Below are 2562 nucleotides of genomic sequence, written 5' to 3'. Positions count from 1 at the left end.
TGGCCTTGCATCCCATCCCTTGATCTGCAATGCCCATGTCGACGATACAGCGATCTATCTCCAACGCCTTAGTTCGCTCCCCTGGATCCTTCGACATCTCCAAGACTACGGGGATATGTCGGGCCTCCACATCCAACTCCAGAAATCTTTTGGCATATGCCTGAACACGTTCCACACGCCCAAGGTGGTTCATGGCATACCCTTTGTCTCCGGCCCCGATCGGCGCCGTTACCTCGGCATACAAGTGGGCCTCGGCTCGTTGTCGGACGCAAATTGGTCCTTATGCTATCAATCCATTGAAGAACGCCTTCGATTGGCGAATATCAAACCTCTCCATCAACCCGCTTGGGCCATCATCCTCCGCGCAATCGTACACCCCAAAATTGCCTTTCTGGCCACGTACCTCCAACCATCCGACCATTGGATCTCCCGACTGGAGGCTCTCATTTTCCGGTTCTGGTGGCGCGGCTCCACAGTAGCACTACCGGGTAAACTCCCCACCTACATCGCCAAATACCACCTTTCCAAACCTACGCGTCAATATGGATGGGGCCTACCGGATGTCCGGCGCATTGCTCAGCAACAGGCGCTTCGGCGGTTTGTACGCCTAGTTCACTCCCCGGACGGGTGGGCCCATGCCATAGCGCTGAGCGGCCTCCAGCTCCCTAGTGGATCTCCATACATCCTCCACCCAACAGCACGCCGTACCCCCCTGCGACCTCTGGAGGACTCTCTTCTCTGCGGCCAGGTCCTTGCCAGCAGGGCACTTGCACAAGCCTGGCCCCGTACACGAATGGCCCGCGACTCCACCATGGCTTTCCTCCAGGCAGCGCGCCTGGCCGCCACGTTCACTTGGGACAAAACGGGCACTTGTCATTGCCACATGCCCATGGAACTCAAACAGTCCGCGACTAGTCTCCAAACGGCCCTGCTCAGCTCAACCACATCCGAATGGCGACGGCATTTATGGCATGGGCAACTCCATGACAATACGTGGATTAGAGACCACCAAGATCACGCCCTCCGCCGCTCTCACTTCGACACATTTGCCGCGGCCTTCTCAGAAACCGGGCTGGGCGACATGTGGACCTTCACACCCCAGCACAGCCCCCTGCCTATACACCAAGCTCACCTTCAATATCTGTACCTGCTCACCTTAAGCATGGGTCTCACGTGCCAGCCCACCATGCCTCCACCCCTCCGTCGTATGTGGTTCCCCATTGCCCCAGCCCCGGTGACCCTACGACGCCAACCCCCGGTGGTTAAGCGCATCAGCTCAGCAATGAATATTACTCTCAACCCAACCCCGCCTTCCGACACTAAATACCTGCGGCGGCAGATCCGACTGTGCTGCGCAGCAGACCTTGATCATGCCCCCGAGCTCTGGGACAGAGGATGGACGGACTCTCAGCTACCCGGAGCGCTCCAGTGGTTTATGTACCGCTGGCACCACCAGGCCTTCCCCTTCCGAACGTCCCCTCTCCCACCAATGTGTCCATTTTGTAAGGCCCCAGACGGGCCGGCACATACCTTTTGGCTCTGCCCGCGCGCGCAAACTCACTGGCGTCAGGTCCTGGCCCTCTGGTTCGGAGTTACTCCCGACCAGCACACTTCCAGCTACGCCGCTTCTATCCTGCAAGGCGAGCAGCTTCCACCGGCACCATGGCTCTTAGCCTCGCCCAATTGGACCACACATGGCATCGCCCAAGATCGTTTAGGCCATCAAGCCTGGCGTCTCGTCCGTGGCCTCTCCCTACGTCAGCTATGGAACGACCGATGCGCAGCCCTCCATGCCAATAATGACCACATCTCTCCGCCAGGGACATTCCCTCTCTTACTCCAGGCCCACTTCGCGGCACTCACGAGCTACCACACGCGCCGACGACATCGGCTCCGCGCAGAACTCTACCATGCCCTGGGCTCTCAGTGCCGTCTCCTCAACTCCCCACCCATCCCTCCACCGCGCGGACAGACCCCAGTGCGCATGGACGCTGTGGTGTTCTTTGACGGAGCGGCCCGTCTGGACCCGGCGTGTGGGGGGTCCGGCGCCCTGGTTATGCCGCGCGAATACCCCCTTCTTTGCGACTACGATGCACATTTCATCCCTACAGCCACAACGAACAACCAAGCTGAGTATGATGGCCTACTACGAAGCCTTCAGCTAGCCCAGTCCCGCGGATACACCCACCTTACGGTATACGGGGATAGTCAACTGCTCATGCGTCAAATGCAGGGTATCTACCGTGTGAGTCATCCCGGGCTCCGCGCCCAATACCTCCAGGCCCGCCGCCTAGTAGCTACAATCCACTGTACATGGCGACACCGACCTCGGGAGGGCAATCAAGCAGCGGACTTCGTGGTCAAACTGGCGCGGGATGATTGCGCTTCGTACACCTCCTTGGATGGGCCGGAGTCCGTTCCTCTACCATCACGGCAGCTCGCCCCACTCTATGATTTCCTGGACATGGATCTCGCCTTCAACCCTGGGTAGCCCCATACCATTTTCCCCAGTAGTGTAGCTTTGTCTGTATAAGCTTACAAGTAATCCATCAACCTTAAAAG

At 58.7% G+C, this 2562-nt stretch overlaps 1 protein-coding gene across 3 annotated transcripts in view; it reads right to left on the bottom strand.

Annotated features, from left to right (window-relative positions):
• H257_11978 (serine/threonine protein kinase) overlaps positions 1-2562 on the bottom strand; it is a gene marked incomplete at its 5' end in the record, with an annotated part of 8184 nt that overhangs the window by 1375 nt on the left and 4247 nt on the right. The gene's annotated exons all lie outside the window — the stretch shown is intronic.

This window comes from Aphanomyces astaci (assembly GCF_000520075.1).
Source record: "Aphanomyces astaci strain APO3 unplaced genomic scaffold supercont1.37, whole genome shotgun sequence".
NCBI classification, from domain to species: domain Eukaryota; phylum Oomycota; class Saprolegniomycetes; order Saprolegniales; family Verrucalvaceae; genus Aphanomyces; species Aphanomyces astaci.
The sequence above is the reverse complement of the archived record's forward strand: the minus strand, read 5'-3'. Positions and strand labels throughout refer to the sequence as shown.